The 17,242-nt window shown below is 50.2% G+C and overlaps 1 protein-coding gene across 1 annotated transcript in view; it reads left to right on the plus strand.

Moving 5' to 3' along the window:
* Positions 1-1,248: 1,248 nt before the first annotated feature.
* LOC104006591 (uncharacterized) overlaps positions 1,249-17,242 on the plus strand; it is a 107,259-nt gene continuing 91,265 nt past the window's right edge. Inside the window, exons 1-2 of the transcript XR_010147922.1 lie at positions 1,249-1,357; positions 2,303-2,378. The gene's annotated coding sequence lies outside the window, so the exon portion shown is untranslated. The remainder of the gene's footprint in view (positions 1,358-2,302; positions 2,379-17,242) is intronic.

Here is a 17,242-nt window from a genome sequence, read left to right on the forward strand (position 1 = left end):
CAGTCAAAGGTCGTGGAGCAGGCCCCTGGGGGAGGAGGGTTTGGGAGGAGGATTTTGGCTGAAGAAAGACTGGGAGAGTTTTTTTTTTTCTCCTGGGCTATTACACACCCAGAAGTGCTGGGAGCTTTTAATGTGTTTGTGGTAAAGCTGTCAGCCAGGCGTCACAACACAGCTCACAGTGACAGGAGCCTAAGAGTGACTCAGACTTCAGGTGAGAGGCTAGGGGAGGGGGGCAGGCAGGAGGAAGAGGGGCTCCAGAGGGCCCAGAGGGGGTGATGTCTCAACCTCCTTCCCAGGCAGTGGAGGCCCAAGGGCTCAGGAGGTCCCAGCAGAGAGCTCTCCATGCAAGCAGTTATTATTGGGAATGGTGAGCAAGCTGGGGCTGGCGGGGCCAACAGGAGTGGGAATGCCAGATTGATTTTCCCAGGCACCTGACCCTCCTCCAGAACCTGCTCTCCTCCCTGCTTACCCGGGGACTCCCAGCACCTGGGAGCTGATGGGCACCATGGAGCTCAGCCATCCCCTGGCATTCCCGCTGATAGGCTGAGGGGGACAAGGCATCAATCTGCTGAGGGGCAGAAGCCACGTGAAAAGATCCTTTCGGAAGACACGATTTGTGTCCACACCCAGGAGTAATTGCCACTGACGTGATCAAAGCACTGTGTAATTACAAGGTGTTTTCTCTCCTGTTTTCCTATGCAATCATCCCAGCACCCCTAGAAACCCATGAGTCGCTCTCTTCAGTAGGTAAGGAAATCGAGGCCCCAGAGAGGCCAAAAGGATCGCACAGCCTCTGCATTAATTGAGCTTTTACTGTATACCAGGCTCACAAAACCCTGTGAAATAGGCACTATTATTATCCTGATTGTACAGGAGAAACCGGGGCTCAGAAGGGTGAAGTAACTTGTATAAGGTGACTCAGCTAGTAAGTCACTGAGCCAGGACTGAAACCCAGGGTCCACGCTTCAGGAGGGGGATGCAGGGTCATCTGACCCCAGGACCAGGCTCAGTCCCAGCTGCAGTCACTGTCCTTCAGCCTTAAAGGTCCTTTGTTGGTTTGTTGGTTTGAGGCCCTGTCGGCTCTGATAGTCATTGTGTAAGGGTTTAGAAGGGGGGCAGGGCTTGGAAGTGGTCAGCTAAGGCCTAAGGCTGTCCTCTGTTGGGAAGCAGGGAGTATGGGAGCCCTCGGCCAAGGCTCCAGGTCCATTTTAATAAGTGATGTATTAAAACATTCCTGCTGGAGGCCACCCCGCCAGCGAATGCCGGATCCTCTGCTTGGAAAGACATAGTCCTCCTTTCCGAAGGACTCCATTCAGCAAAAAGGAATATAAATCTTTTAAATACACTATAGCATCAGGTAAACATTTGTTGAGAGGGCACTTTGGGGACCGGGCAGATATCAAATTATACCAAGTGCAGGATATGTTTGAAGTGTCCGGTTAGGTAGCAATAAATATGGAAAAGGCTATTAAAAGTCCAAGGTGGGGGAGGTCTATAGGCCTCCACGGATCGATGGGAGCATGCCAGCGCTGCATTATTCAAACTTAATTAATTGAATGGTTGTAATAAGCATCCATCTCCCTGGATTCTGCTTCCGTGGCCTGTCCAGGCTGACAGCCTGAAGGAATATCAAAAAGCACCTCTAAGGGGGAAATTGGCAAATTAAGTTTTAAAAGAGAGAGACTTGAAAATCACTGCTGTCTGGAGGCGACAGATGAAGGGATGAGTAAGGGGTGCCTCTGCAGAGAGCAGGGAGGGGACTCCCAGGGTCTGGGGGCCTGGTGGGAAGCTCTGGCCTAGAGGGAGGGGTCAGACATTAGGGTGGCTGGTACGTGGGTTTGGGACACAGATGTCTTGGATTTGAAATCTCCTATATTTTCTAGCTGTGACTTGGGCATTTCTCAAGTTCTTTGGGCCTTTGTTTTGTCTTCTATAAAATAGGGATAATGACAATTCTCACACATCATTAGATGGAAACGCCTCCCTTCTCCCTGCACAGGGCCTGGTGCATAATAAATGGCATCCATCAATATTAACATATATGAAGTGACTACCATGTGCCAGGAAATGCACTTTTAAGATCTAGCCAACCGTTTTTGTTGCACGAAGCTTCTTTGCGTATAGTTTTGGCAGTTGCCCTGAGGGTCAGTGGAGGCATCTTGGGGGTTTGAAGGGTGGGGTCTTGGGTGAGAAGGTGGGGAGTGGTTTGGGGGGATCAGCCTGCCTCTCATGATCTCCATCAGCTCCCAAAATGTCCTAATAAATACAATCCTAAGTAAATCCACATGCTTGCCTTCCAAAGGCAGAGTCAAGAGGAGTCTCTACCCGCTTCTAACCAGATTGCCAGAAGTCTTCCTTCGCTGGATGGAGACTAAGAGGTACTTACTTCTTGCCGTGGGAAGGGAAGGTCTTGGCTTTCTGCTTGGATCACTTCCTTCAAGAAGACCTCCTCAAGTTTCTTTCATTGGACAAATATCAATTTAGCACCTACTATGTGCCTGGTACTGTGCTAGGCTATCTGGGTATACCATGGTGAACAAAACGGATGTTTTTCCTGAGCTTGAAAATGATGATTCTTCCTATGGAAATGAGGTTGGGATCTAGGGGCTTGGATACCCCCCACATCAGAAGCTCAAATCCTTCATAAATGGCAAAAAAGGGGAATCAAAGATAGCTAGGTTTTGCGGATTACCTAAAGCCCAGACAGATGACTCGCTGTTTAAAATGTAAACTTTTAGAATAGTTTTAGACTTACAGAAAAGTTTTGCAGATAGTACAGAATTGCCATATACCCCAACCCAGTTTCTCCTATTGTTAACACCTGACATTGCTGCGGTACATTTTCCACAACACTGGTATGTTATTGTTAACTAAACTCTGTAGTTTATTTGGATTTTATTAGTTTTTAACCACCATCCTTTCTCTGTTCCACAGGGTCTCTCACATTGTATGCAGCCATCTTATTTCCCTAGGCTGCTCTTGGCTGTGGTAGTTTCTCAGACTTTCCTTGTTTTTGATGGACTGTTGGTCGGGTACTTTGTAGACTGTCCCTCAGGTGGGGTCTGTCTGCTGTTTTTCTCATGGTTCAACTGTGGTTATGGGTTTGGGGGTGATGTGCTGTTTCCATCACATCATATCAAGTGTCCATGCTATAGACACGACTGATCGCTGCTGATGTTGACCTTGGCCATCTGGCTGAGCTAGTGCTTGTCAGGTTTCTCTCCTGCAAGATTACTCTTTCCCCCTGCTTTCCATACTATACTCCATAGAAGGAAATCATTATGCACAGCCCACACTTCAGGGACAGGGATTTATGTTTCACCGCCTTGAGGGAGGAGTATCTCCATAAATTATTTGGGATTCTTCTGCACAGGCGATTTGAGTGACCCATTTTTCAGTAGTTCGAACTTTGCCCCTGTGTTGGGCAAGGCCACTATGAGTTAGATTTAATAATGAATTCCAGGCAAATGGGAGCAGTTGGGGGAAAAAAATAAGAAAATGCCCACAGGTGCTGCCTGATGACCAGTAGATAGTCTTACAAAAGAAGAGATTAAAAAATTAATAAAAGTAACTTCCTGTGGAGGTGAACTGTCACCCTGGTTAGAAACTGTGCAGAATTTTTTTCTTGGAAACCTTCAGGCAGCTGCTCTGGTTTATAAAGTCTGCCTATTGGAGGGAAGGAAAAGAGAGAGAGAAAAAAAAAGGTTGTCGTTATTCCAGCAGCAGAGATTCTCCCAAACCATATGCAAAAATAAATCAGAGGCGACTGGGCCGTATCCGAGGAAACCTGGCAGCTGGGCTGGAGCTTGTGGGGTGGCCCCTAAGGGCAGAGATTCTGCGTCCAAAAGCCCCTGCCACCTCCCTAGCGGGATTGAGAGTCCCAGAAAGCCGCTGGATCACCCCTACACCAATCGTGGCAGTACCAGGCCCCCATCTGTCTCCCCCAGGATGGGGGATGAGGACGGTTTACTTTGTTGCCTCTCACATTGGAGGGTTTTTCCTTAACCCAGGGGAAATGTACACCTCTGGACCTGGAGGAGGGTCCTTGACCCCAAAATAGCCATTTTGAGGACAAAGGGTCACTAAGCGGGGAGGGAAGTGAGGGAGGGCAGGCTGAAGGGAGGAGGAGGACCCAGGCAATGTGCCATGGGAACTGTGAACAGCATGGTGATGGCAGTGGGGTGGGGTGCGGGCTGATGGCAGGAAGTGGTCAGCGTAAGGGGTGTCCTGTAAGAGAGAGAGCTGGGTGGCCAGGGGCTTCAGGAGCTTGCTCTGGGAGGGTGTTTGGGTAGAGGAGATGAACTAATTAATTAATTAAATCTATATTCATTCAACAACTCCTCTGCCAGGCACGGGGTCGAAAGCGGAGGTGCAGGAAACGGGTTTGTGCTTGGCACTGGGGAGACTGGGCTGGCTAGAGCAAGACCTTTTCTGGTTCAGGGACCTTACTGCCTGGTCAAAGACAATTCAATGACTGTGACTGTCAAGAGGTTAGAGAGGGGGGTTGGGTGGGCCCGCAGGAAGCACAGGTAACCCTTGGGGAATCCCAATGTGGCCACCCTGGGTGTTTTAGGAAGAACTGGCAACTGCATTCCAATCCCAAATCTGCTAATAGCATGCTGTGTGACTGTCACCTTCCCAACATGGAAAATAATGCTTCCTCAGTGCTGGCTACAGACCAGTAACCACTCTGCCCTCTTTGCATTTAGTCCATTCAATTTTCACAACCCTATAAGACAGTCACTATTATTATCATCCCCATTTTACAGATAATGAACACCGAGGCACAGGGTGGCCAAGTCCCCTGCCTAGGATCCCACAGCAGGAAATGGTGGAGCGGGGCTTGCAACCAGGACGGGCAGGTCCCCAGAGTCCGTGGTCTCAACTACTCCCATAAAACGAGGGGGTCAGACAGGATGATTCTGTAGGTTCCTGCAGCTGGACGCTCCCAGAGAACAGAGTTGGGAGTCTAAGACGCCCAGCCTCCCGTGGGGGAGGGGAGACCGAGGATCCGGTTGTCGGTGAACCCTGGACCAGGCCAGCCGGTTGCCATGGGGACGGCTGGGCGGAGGCGGCTGGCCAGGCCTGTTGCCCCGCGGGGCAGTTCCGGGGAGCTCCCTCCCGCCAATGGCGGGGAGTGGCACCAAGCCGGCACCTGGGGACTGTGTTTTCCTGGCAGCCAGAGTCCCAGGAATTTTCCCCTCTCAGACCGGGGAGGCCCAAGTCCCCCCAGCCGTCTGAGCCTCCTCCGACCCGAACTCGATCCTCCACGAAGCCGCCGTTATCTCCAGTTCATCTGTGTGAATTATTTACTGCGTCTGGCGGCCTCCCGCGCGGCCTCCCTGCCCCCGCAGGATGTGGAACCCACATCCTGGGTTCCGAAGCCCTCCTTTTCTCATTATCCAAGGAGTTCCAGAGTTAGACCTCAGGGGTACCTGGGGGGAAGGAGCTTCCCACCCCCTCCCGCTTTCACCCAGAATTCTTTTCCGGAACCAGACAGCACTGACTGAGTTGGGAGCCAGGGCACCTGCAGCCCTGCTTGGGTCCTCTGGGAACCTCAGCAGTCTCATCTGTGACCCTGGGGTGGTGATTCCTGCCCTAGGTGCTTCCAGAACTGCTGATCAAACCCCACAAGCTAATGTGGGGGAATGACCTCTGCAACCAAGGCATTGTATGAGTGCGCAGTTATCACTATCGGTATTTTAATTTTTTCCATTATTTAAATTTTCTTAATAGCCTTCTTGTCACGTGACACAGTGCTAAGTGTTCCGTGTACATTTTCTTATTTAATTCTCACAGCAGCCCTAGGAATCATGTTTATGGTGTGTGCCAGTTACAACTATATATCATGCCCGTTTCACATACAAAGAAACCGAGGCCCAGAGGTTCTGAGTAACCTGTCCTCAGTCAGGAAGGAGCCAGGAGTGGAAACTGAGTCTGAGTCTGGCTTCCACTCTGAACTCTTTTTTTTTTTTTTTTTTTGAGACGAAGTCTCGCTCTTGTGCCCCAGGCTGGAGTGCAATGGCACGATCTTGGCTCACTGCAACCTCCGCCTCACGAGTTCAAGCGATTCTCCTGCCTCAGCCTCCCGAGTAGCTGGGATTACAGGCGACTGCCACCATGCCCAACTAATTTTTGTATTTTTAGTAGAGATGGGGATTTCACCATGTTGGCAAGGCTGGTCTCGAACTCCTGACCTCAGGTGATCCGCCTGCCTTGGCCTCCCAAAGTGCTAGGATTACAGGCGTGAGCCACCACGCCCGGTCCCTACTCTGAACTCTTAACCACTCCTAAATTCCATGCCACATTGCCTTCTAACCTGGGGGTCCTTCACCACCATCCAAGAGGCTGCTTGGGCACCAGTCTCATCTATGACAACCATCTGCACAGAGTGATGACCCGGCCTGTGTGCCTGGCCCCATGCAGGGTGCCAGGGACACAGGGGTGAGTCAGGCACAGCCCCTCCCCTGGAGTTGGGGGTGGGTATGAGGGACAGGGAACAGGGAAGCATGAATATGCTCACTATCAGATGCAATATAAAATGAAATGCCCATCATGATGAGGGCTGGGCACAGACAAACAACGTGTTCTGGGGGGTGAGGAGACCATTTAATGAGTGGGCAGGATTTCAGCAGGGCCTTGGAGAAGGGGATGGGGTGGCAAGGGCACTCTTGAGCGGAGGGACAGATGTTGGTAAGTTTGGGGTTTGCTTGAGAAAGGGCAGTCCTTTAGGGGCTGGTTGGAACAAGGCATTTGTGGTGGTGTTGGGACTGGGGGAAAGGAGGTTAGGGCTAGATCAGGAAGTTTTTCATATATGAGCTCAAAGGTCAGTTTAGAGCAGTGCTTCTCAGCTGGGGCTGATTTGGCCCCCCAGGGGACTTTGGCAATGTCTGGAGACACTTTTGGTTGTCAAAATGCTGGGGAGAGGGCTAGTGCTACTGGCATCTGGTGGGCGGAGGCCAGGGATACTGCTAAACATCCTAGAGTGCACAGGACAGCCCCACTGCAAAGAATGATTCAGCCTCAAACAGCAATGTGCTGAGGTTAGGAAATACTAGTTTAGAGCCTGCTTAAGAGCCTTTAAAGTGAGATTTAGGGCAAGTCACTTAAGTTCTCATGCCTCAGTTCCCTTCTCTCTAAAATGAGCTGATGTAACAGCTAACAGCATTTAAGGAAATCACTGCCATATATTTCATGAGTACTGTCTGCCAGTTACAACCCTAAATTCTTTATGTGTATTATCTCATCAAGTCCTTATAGCCCACTGAGGAATGCTACTACTACACCACTACCAAGTCTCTGTGGGCACTTATGAAGTGCCAGGCCCTGCACTAAGCTCTTTTTTTTGTTTGTTTTTATTTTTTGTTTTGAGAGACACGGTCTCGCTGTGTTGTCCAGGCTGGAGTGTACTGGCGTGATCACAGTTCACTGCAGCCTCAACTTCCTAGGCTCAAGCCATCCTTCCACTTCAGCCTCCCAGGTAGCTGGGACTACAGTGCACACCACCACACCTAGTTAATTTTTAAAATTTTTATGTGGAGATGGGGGTCTCACTATGTTGCCCAGCCTGGTCTCCAACTCCTGGACTCAATCAGTCCTCTTGCCATGACCTCCCACAAGTGCTGGGGTCACAGGTGTGAGCCACCACGCCCAGCGCTGCACTAAGCTCTTATACATATTAATTTATTTAATCTTCACAACAACTGTATGAGGTAGGCACTATTATAATCTCCATTTAACAGGCAGGGAAACAGGCACAAAAGGCCAGAAGCTTCCTGAGGGCAATGCCTTGTCTGCTACTCTCTCTAGAACAGTGTCTAAATAAATATTTGTCAAGAAGGAAATAAATAAACCCTCCATGGACTTCAGTGGGCCCACCAATCTGCTGGAGTTGTGAAGAAACTAGGGCACAGAAAGTTTGAGGGTCTTGACTGGAGTCATGCAGCAGGGCCGTCTCCCCTTGCTTTCGGGAGGAGGTCTTGGGAAAGCTCCTGGAGAGTTTCTTTGGTCCACTGGAACCTGGCTGTGTTCCTATCACTGGCAGAGAGAAGCTGATGTGTGTCTGGGCATTTCTGAGATGGTCAGAGGGCGGGGGGTGGGCGGGCCCTGGGTTTCCCTGCAATCCTAGCTGAGGTGGAAAGCATTAGCATTTTGAAGCGACCAAACTGGGGAGTTAAGACGGCACAACAACGTGACTAGCGCCTCGGACTGGACTGGTCCACTCCCTGGATGAATGCGGAGAGATTTCAGATTTAACTCAATCCTGGTCTTGACCTCAGGAAAGTGGGACTCTGCAGGGCACATGGGAGAGGTGGGCGTGGTCTATCGTTGCAGCCGCTGCGTGGTCCGAATGCGCATGCGTCATGCTCTGAGTCCCCATCTCGGTGAAGCCCCATAGCAGCCCGCAGAAGCAGCAGCACTGTTGTTACCCCATTGAGGTCTAGAGAAGCGGTAATTTCGTTCAAGGGCACCAACGGGGAAGCTGCAGACCAGTGATTCAGCCTGGTCTCTCTGATGGCTACGTTAACCTGAATGCTCAGCGCACGATTCCTTTACTTCTCTGACCCTCATCTGTGAAATGGGGCCACGAATCAAGGCCTCAGAGGAGTGCTGGAAAGGTGGTAAAATGATCTATTACCCAGCACCTAGTAGGTGCTCAATAAATAGCAGATTCTTTCCCTGAGCCTCCTGGGGCTCCATCCTCAAGTCTGACCTTTGGAGCAGTCCTTGGGGAGGCGCTGCTGTGGAGTTGATATTAGAGGAAGGGGGAGCCTTCCTCTAATATCAGGGGCGCAGAAGGAAGGGGAAGGTCTCTAATGACTGCTCTGCCCTGCTCTATGAAGCAGGGTCCTGACTGTCTCGGTGGGCCCCTTCCCGTTATGCTGCCCCACCCTTAGGCTCTACAGTGGGCCATGCTGCCCTGTCACCCACAGGTGTGCCCGGGGATGCTGTTTTTCTGGGGATGGGTTGTGCAGCTCCTTTCCCATTCTCTAAACAGTTCTGGGGATCACTGGCAGGTAAAAGAGCAGATGGCGTGTGGTCTACACCGCAAGCCTCATCTTCCTCCACTTCTCCATAAGCCCGCTTCAATGCCCTGGCCACGCTGTTGTTTCCAGAGTGCCATACTTGTTATGCCTCTGCACTTTTGCACATGCTCTTCTTTTAGCCTCTTACCCTTTCCATTTAGCTAAATCCTCCAGGTTTAAGCTGAGATGTCACCGTCTCCAGGAAGCCTTCCCTGACACCCTTCCACCTGAACTGAATGAGCTCCCTCACTTAGGCTCCTGCAATGCCGATGCTTCCTTCTGTCCAAGGCCCATGTGTCATTGCTGATCGGGCCTCCTCCGTCAGACCATATTCCCTCTTGGGCAGGTGCTGGAGCTTCCTCCTTGGTCTCCATATCCCCAGGGATTTGCACAAATGCCTGGCACACAGCAGCTCCTCAGGGAATGTTAGTGAATTAATGTTATGATAATAACAAAGTCTAGCATAAATAGAGCTCTTTTCCAGTTTCAAAAGCCTTTTTTACCCAATGGTGTCATCTGAGCCTCACAGAAAACTCATCATTTAAGGTAGGTAGGGTTTCAATTGGTGTTTTCATTTTAAAGGGAAGAACCTGAGGCTGGAAGAAATGAGGTGCAGTGCCAGGTGGCTGGTGGGACAGGGGCGATGCCCACATGGTCTTGCCTGAGCAGGCCTGGATGCATTTGAGAGATAACTGGTCCACAGTGGGAGTGGCCTCAGAGTTCCGATCCCGTCTGGGGGCCAGTGAAGAGTAGGGGGCCAGGACTTGTTGCTTTCAAGGCCTAGTAGGGAGCTGGGGCCAGCCTTATGTGGTGGTGATGGGGTGGGCATGTTCTCGGGAGGGGAAACTGTAGGAGGCCATGGTTTTCTTCTGTGAAGATTTGTTCACCGCTATGCTATTGATGGTACAGAATACTGAAAATTCAGGAAAAAAAAAAATCCCAAACAGAGGAATGACTAAATTGTAGTCCAGAAACTTGCAATATTTGATGGCCATTAATAATAATGTATCTGCCAGGCACGGTGGCTCACGCCTGTAATCCCAGCACTTTGGGAGGCTGAGGCGGGTGGAACACCTGAGGTCAGGAGATCGAGACCAGCCTGGCCAACATGGTGAAACCCCATCTCTACTAAAAATACAAAAAATTGGCCAGGCATGGCGGCAGGCGCCTGTAATCCCAGCTACTGGGGAGGCTGAGGCAGGAGAATCACTTGAACCCAGGAGGCAGAGGTTGCAGTCAGCCGAGGTCATGCCATTGCACTCCAGCTTGGGCAACAAGAGTGAAACACCATCTTTAATAATAATAATAATAATAATAATAATAATAATAATGTTTCTGCAGCTCATGCAAGGACAAGGGAAAGTGCACATGTGTCTGCATGAAGCTTAAGGCAAAAAGGAAAATATAAATAGTGTGCGTGGTAGGAGAGACAGTGTCATAGAATGATTTGAATCCCAACTCTGCCACTTACTGGCTGTGAACTCAGGCAAGCTAACCTCTCTGTGCCTCAGTTTCCTCATCTGTAAAATAGACAAAATAATAGTCCTGCCTCAGAGAGCCATTGGGAGAATTAAATGAGTTAATACTTGGAAAACACTTAAAACAATGCCTCGCATATATTGTTAAGGTTTAGTTACTATTATTAGTCGTTATTGTCATCTCAGCTATGTCAAGCCTGAATAAGAAAAAATAAAAAGATGGAGGAGAATGTTTTCTTTGGGATGAGGGTTAATGGATGTTTTTTACTTTCTTTTTTTCCACTTCCCCGAATTCTCTAAATATTTTACGATGGGGATGTTTTACTTTTATGATCGTGAAAGAATAAACTTTATTTTCCCCCAAACAACTGGAGATAAACGCAGCAGCACTTTCCTTTTGGACACAAGGGGGTGACTGCAGGGTGTCCCCTCCATAATTAACACCTGGGACACTCTGAAAACACACCCGTGTCAATATTTCTTTACCTGGAAGGTCAGCTCCCAGGTAATCTTTCTCCAAACAGATCAGGCTATGCCTCCCATCTCTTCTCTGCCTGTTTAATAATTTTATATGATGCCTATTGAAACGAATAACCAAGCCGTTTAAATACCCATAGCCATAAACTGTCACCACCTGATGACAATGAGAATTCCCCAGGCAGGGCACATCAGAAATGAAACTAAATCATTCTGACCAGCCCTGTCATCATCACACTCTCCCTCTATCCAGTGAGACAAGGGCATTTACAGTGAAGGAAATGCCAGCTGCTGTGTGAGCTGATATGGGCCCTGCCAGTCAGCTGGCCAGGCTGGCAGCCTGCCAGAGAAAGCCAGCCAGCCAGCCAGTTGCTCAGCAAACAATTGTGCCAAGCACACAGTAGGTGTTCAATAACTTCTCATCCCATCTGATGAGAATTTTGTTAGTTCTGACCAACGTGTGCAACTGTATCCTGGGCAGTGTGTGCGTGTCATGGCAAGGACAGTAGGATGCTGGAGGATGGTCTTCACCTTTAAGGAGCAAAGACCAATAGATCTTTTCAGACATTTTTACTGAGAGTTTCATGAGTTCTAGGCTTTTGGGATGGTGGTTTCTGGGCTAGGGGTCTATGTTAGATCTTGACTTAATTTTTTTCCTGAACCTTCTTGGGATATGGGTTTAAATTACCATACCAACCATCATTGTCAAGAGCTTACTGTCTCTTACCTTTCCATCCCCTATTTTTCATCCATCCATCCATCCATCCATCCATCCATCCATCCATCCATTTATCCACCCACTTATCCATCCATCCATCCATCCATCCATCCATCCATCCATTCATCCATCCATCCATCCATCCATTTATCCACCCACTTATCCATCCATCCATCCATCCATCCATCCATCCATCCATCCATTCATCCATCCATCCATCCATCCATCTATCCATCTGTCCATCCATCCATCTGTCCATCTATCCATCTATCCATCCACTTACTCCATCTGCTATGGTTTGAATATGTCCCCTAAAGCTCATGTGTTGGAAAATTAATCCCAAATGCAACAGTATTGAGAGGTGGGACCTTTAAGAGGTGATTAAGTCACAAGGGTTCTGCCCTCATGAATGGACTAATGCCATTATCAAGGGAGTGAGTTTGTAATAAAAGTGAGTTTGGCCCCCTCTTGTGCCATGGGATGATGGTGCAGCAAGAAGGCCCCTGCCAGATGCCAGCCTCTCAAACCTTGGACTTCCCAGACTCCAGAACTGTAAGAAATAAATCTCTGTGCTTCATAAATTACCCAGTCTCAGGTGTTCTGTTATAGCAGCAAAAACAAACTGAGACACCACCGAACCATCCATTCTATCTGTGCATCCATTGTGAAACAGTATAATGGTGGATAAATAATCAGACTGTAAAGCTAGACTGTCTGGTTTAAAATCTTTTCTCATGTGAGAGGCAGACAGATAAACAGACAGTGAGGCAACAGGGCAAGTTCAGGGTGCTGTGGGTGCAGAGAAGAGGGGCCTGACACCCAGTTGGAGCCTCAGAGGAGGCTGCTGGAGGGGGACCCATTGTCACCATTATTATCACCAGGGGGATTTCTTTGACCCATGGTGGGGCCATGATCAAGTGCAGTCATTGGCAAAACTGGCCTGAGAGCCTCAGCCTTGTCCCTGGCGTGCGTCCACCTCCCAGCACCATCATTGCCATGTACCTAGTAAGTGTATTTACTGTGCATAATGAAACCACCTACTCTGAACATTGTGCACTACCCAGCACTGTTGGTGTGCAATTTTTAAGTATTTTGAGCATTGACTATGTGCATTGACTGCATTATCGAACACATAATGCGCACCTTTAACTATGAATTTCAACCAGGTCTAGGCTTTAACTTTCTTCACAAGACAGCATGCTGGAGTGGAGAAGTGAGATCCCAGTCAGACAGGCCTGGGTTGAAATCTCACCAAACCTCTTGATAGCTTTATGCCCACGGACAAGTCACTTACCATCTCCGAGCCTCTGAGCTAGTAATACTGTACCTACCTGGCAGGGCGGTGGGGAGGGTTACTGGACAATGTGTAAAGGGTCTTTGCAAACTGTTAAGCACCATGTTAGTGTGAGAGTCATCCCAGAAGCTTTACATGCTGGGCAGATGCTCCTTCTGCAGAGGCAGAGATCCAGGTGGCTGGGGATGCAGGGGGCTTTTGGAGCAGGCTGGGTTCTCTAGGGCTGTAGACTGGGCTGGCTGTGACCAGTTTCCAGGGATGTGGCATCACCATAGAGTGGCCTAAGACTGATTGGCATCTGATTGTCCTCTCCTGGGCTTGATTATGTAGGGCCTTGCAGGAAGTCTTACAGGATTTCTCCCATGCCAATGTCCCCTGGGATCTCTGGCACCATTGCTGGGTGCTCCCCCTTACTTCCTTCCCTGGGGATCCTTGTCTTCCACTGCTTGGACCTCTGTGATCCTTGCCTGCAGAGCAAGAGTGCTTTGACCTCCCACCACATACCCCAACCTCCTTCCTTTGATTTTGAATCTGCAAAAAAGATGGTTCTCCTTCCGTGAGATCCCTCTGGAGAGACCTCATCCCTCATACACAAATTCATTCATGCATGTACTCAGCAAACCTGTGTTAAGTCTTACCATGTGCTGAGCCCTGCATGTGAAACAGGGTATTGTGTGTGACTGGTGCTGAGCTTTGGAAGAGTCTCTGACGAGTGGTCTCAGGCACTCTCCTGCCCTTCCCACGGGTCTGCTCACATGATGCAATAGGCTGAGGCTCAGCAATGGGGTTGAAAGTGGTCCTTGATAATAAAAGGCATAAACTTACAATTGGGCACACCCACCTTGATGCTTCTATGTCTAAAAGGTGTCAGAATGTCACAACTCTCTCAGACTGTTGGAAATGAGGGAATCAGGAGAGTTGTTGGGACTGGAGATAGATCTGAGATTCTAAATTTGTAGGCAATGGGTCAAATGATGGGGGTGGGTGTTGTTGCCTGGGCTGAGGGTGGGGAATGGGGAATATATAGGGAGAAGTGAGAGGAAAAGAAGCAGAGAGGATGGGATTGCGGGGGAGAAACCCTGGGAACAAGCAGTTAAAGATGGGGAGGCCAGAGGAGGTGCGTTCTGAGAGATGGGAGGAGCACTGGGTGGGAGGAGAGAGCTTCAGAAAAGGCAGGGATCAGCAGAGTCCGAGGAGACCCAGGGCTGGGGGCTGGCTGGGCATTGGCGACCTCAACATGGCCTCCTCTGTGACCATGAGGCAGAAACCAGAATGTAGGGATTAGAAGGAGATGGGGGCCTTGGCCATTCTTTGGAGGAGGTGGGAAGTGAGAAGGAGGCGGTGCTCTTGGGGCTGGGGACAGCTATGGGGAGGATGCAGTTTGAGGCAGCAGGAAAGGGTCTCTTTGGTGCTGCCCATATACTAGGTATGTACACAGTATGTGTTGATTGGTCATCTTTTTCTATCTCCAGTGACTTCTTTGTCACCAAATCCTGCCAGCTAATCATACTAGTCAGCCCTGGGCACCTGCTGGATACCGGATTCCGCTTTGCGTTCTGGGGGTGCTGCTGAGAAAAGACAGACAGGATCCTTGCCATCGAGGCTCTTCCCATGTCACGTGGTGAGAAATGGCATGAGCCAGTACTAAGAAGGCTGGGTACCAGCGAGGGCTAAGCCCGAGACTAATCCATTGGGCTTCAGCAGGAGAGGCCACACTGCTATTGATGGTGAAGAACCGGAGCTTTATTATAGGGGTTAGACCTTGTTCAGCAGTGGGAACATATGGGCAGTCTGTGCAGGCCGCTGTCTCTGCACCTGGGGTTAGGCCTGAGTCACTGTAGGTCAGCCAACTGGCCTTCAGGAGGGACAGCTGGATGGAGCCAGCATGAGGACAAACTGGAACCCGTGTCTGTCTCTGGTGACCTCCAACGTCGATGCCACTGGGGTGAGCTGCCACAGGGGCTGGCACCCTTCACCGTGGAGCCACACACACACTTGGCCCAGGACTTGGAGAGGTGGAAGGGGGAGGTCTGGTGGAGTGGAGCTCCTGCCGTCCCAAGACCTGCCCCTCGTCAAAAGATGGGCCATGACAGTGACAATGGTGCACCCTGCCCCGACCTTCAGAGCATATTCAAAACACATAGCTGCTGCTGCTTCACTCCCACCTTCCGAGTCGCATGCAAGATGTCTCTTGCTCCCCACACCACCCCAGCACCATCCTGGGAAGGGTATTTCGGGAGCCGTCATACCAGCTTAGTTAGTTGCACTGTGTTAGCTGTGCTGACGCAGTAGTCAACGTGGCCCAGAGTGACAGGGTTGGGGTGTTGCTTTAGCTTGGGTGGGTGGGGAAAGCCCCTTGGAGGATGTGGCATTTGCAACAAGAGCCTGGAAGCTATAGTTGGGCAAGTTCCAGGGACAGGAAGAAGGGCAGGTGGCTGGGGCACAGAGGTGGGAGACGCGGGGGAGAAGAGGAGATGAAGCCGGCCAGGCAGCAGGAGCTACAGGGGGTTGCACCTCACCAGCCATGGGGTGGGGCGGCATTGGATCTGATTCTGCTTGCAGTGGGAAGAGTTCTAAGCAGGGCAGGGATGTGGCAGGATTTAAGCTTTTGAAAGCTCACTTGTGCTGCTGGGTGGATGAGGGACTGTGGGAGTGGAAGAGGCTGGAATCGAGGGGGCCCACATTTTGGGGGGCACGTTACAGTGGTCTAAAGAGATAATGACCACTAGAATGGATGTGGTGGCTATGAGGAGAGAGAGGTGATTGAATTTTGGATCCATTTTGGGGATAGAGATTGGATTGAGGCGGGTTTGTGTGATGAAGGATAGAGAGATATTAAGGTCCTTAAGAATAACATAGTTGCCCTGAGCTCCTTTGATCCCTGCTTCTGGGAAAGCTCGTCCCTTTCCTAGTGGCTTTCTTGCTAGTGGCCCCTGTGCTGAATGGTTATGAGAATCCAACCCTTCCCCTGTGACATTCAAGGCCGGCCCCCATGACATCCCCTCCTCCACTCTCTAGACCCTTGGCTGTCCCCTGCTTTTGGGCACCTGCCAGCCGTCAGCACCCAAAGCTCCTGTGCCTTTAAGATGAGGAGAGAAGGGCCAAATGAAATCTATCTCCTCAAAGTCCTGCCTTAATGAGAGGCAGAGAGAGAAGATAATAAAAGCAAAAACCAGCCTGGGGGAAAAAGAGATTTTTATCCTCCCAACCCTGCAAGTTCCCCTCTGGCTCTGAGAAGTCTCAGAAGATTTCTCTCCACACATATGAGTAATACCTGGCAAAAATGCTGTCCTTGGAGCAGAGGGAGAAGATGGAATGATTCTGTGTTTGATTAGAATTTATTTCCAACCTGCAGCCTCCCTGGTGCCAGGCTCCTACGCTTGCCACCCCTGCAGAGCTTGGCGGCCAGAGAGGCAAGGCAAGAGGAAAGGAGGTGACGAGAGGAGGGAGGAGGGAAGTGGGGAGACAGAGGGATCTAGAGCTCCCCGAGAACTTCCAAGTGTCCTCTTGGTGGGCAGGACAGGGAGAAGAGGTGTATCGTCCACTTGCTGCTCCTACAGAGGCCAACGGGGCTGCCATTCCAGTACAACTGTGAAAAAGAGCCAGTTGGATTCACTGGGATCGGGGAGGGATGGTTGACTGAGCAGCCAGTCAAGCTTGGCTAATAGCTTGCTGTGTGATCTTGTGTAGCTCCTGCACCCTCTCTGGGTCTTCTCTGAGGCCAGTTTTCTCCTCTGGCCTCGACAAGCTTTTAAGGACCCTTAGAGGCTATGCTTTTAGAACAATTGCAACATCCCTGTCTAAGAGCAGATTCAGTTCTCACTGGGTTGGGTTGGGGGAGGGCCCCTAGATGTCAGATTGGGGAGTGAGGTAGGGCAGAAAGGGACCAGGACAAGCGGAAGTATCCAGACTTGAGGTCAAGGACTCTCTCCTTTTTGGATAATCTCTAGGGGACTAGGGTAAATCAAACCAAATGCCTCTCCTTCTTTCATCGCTCCATCATCCGCTCATTCAGTGATTCATTCATTTGTTCACTTTATTAATCACAGGCTGCATGCCCGATGCTGTGCCAAGTGCAGTGAGGACACAGTCTCTGCCTTCACGAAGCTCTCAGTGTGGTGGGGGAGGCACAAGTGCTGGGTACAGAGGACTCTAAGGAGAGGCCCCTGGACTGGGCTTTGGAGGGTAGAGAAGGCTTCCTGGGGAAGCTGATGTCTAAGCTGGGACACAAGGAGTGAGTCGGGGGAAA

The sequence above is a fragment of the Pan troglodytes genome, chromosome 1 (assembly GCF_028858775.2).
Source record: "Pan troglodytes isolate AG18354 chromosome 1, NHGRI_mPanTro3-v2.0_pri, whole genome shotgun sequence".
Taxonomy (NCBI): Eukaryota; Metazoa; Chordata; class Mammalia; order Primates; family Hominidae; genus Pan; species Pan troglodytes.